The sequence below is a fragment of the Arachis duranensis genome, chromosome 5 (assembly GCF_000817695.3).
Source record: "Arachis duranensis cultivar V14167 chromosome 5, aradu.V14167.gnm2.J7QH, whole genome shotgun sequence".
Taxonomy (NCBI): Eukaryota; Viridiplantae; Streptophyta; class Magnoliopsida; order Fabales; family Fabaceae; genus Arachis; species Arachis duranensis.
In genome coordinates this window covers 13,662,895-13,663,656 of record NC_029776.3, presented here as the reverse complement: position 1 = coordinate 13,663,656, position 762 = coordinate 13,662,895, and positions in this window count along the sequence as shown.

Genomic DNA, 762 nt, shown 5'->3' with positions numbered 1-762 from the left:
GCAACAAAGGCAAGGAAGAGACATAGAGGAGCTCAAAAAAGCACCATTGGTCCTTCAAGAAGGCACCACCCTCACTAAGGTGGACTCATTCCTTAACTTCCTTGTTCTTAATTCTCTGTTTTTCGATTTTTAAGCTTTATGTCTATCTATGTTTTGTGTCTTTACTGCATGATCATTAGTATTTAGTAACTATGTCTTAAAGCTATGAATTCCATGAATCCTTCACCTTTCTTAAATGAAACATGTTTTTTAATACAAAAGAACAAGAAGTACATGAATTTTGAAATTATCCTTGAATTTAGTTTAATTATATTAATGTGTGGTGACAATACTTTTTGTTTTCTGAATGAATGCTTGAACAGTGCATAATTTTGATCTTGTTGTTTATGAATGTTAAAATTGTTGGCTCTTGAAAAAATGATGAACAAAGAGAATGTTATTGACAATCTGAAAAATCATGAAAATTGATTCTTGAAGCAAGAAAAAGCAGTGAAAAAGCAAAAACTTGCGAATAAAAAAATGGCAAAAAAAATTTAGAAAGAAAAAGAAAAAGCAAGCAGAAAAAGCCAATAGCCCTTAAAACCAAAAGGCAAGGATAAAAAGAATCCAAGGCTTTGAGCATCAATGGATAGGAGGGCCCAAGGAAATAAAATCCAGGCCTAAGCGGCTAAATCAAGCTGTCCCTAACCATGTGCTTGTGGCATGCAGGTCCAAGTAAAAAGCTTGAGACTGAGTGGTTAAAGTCGTGATCCAAAGCAAAAA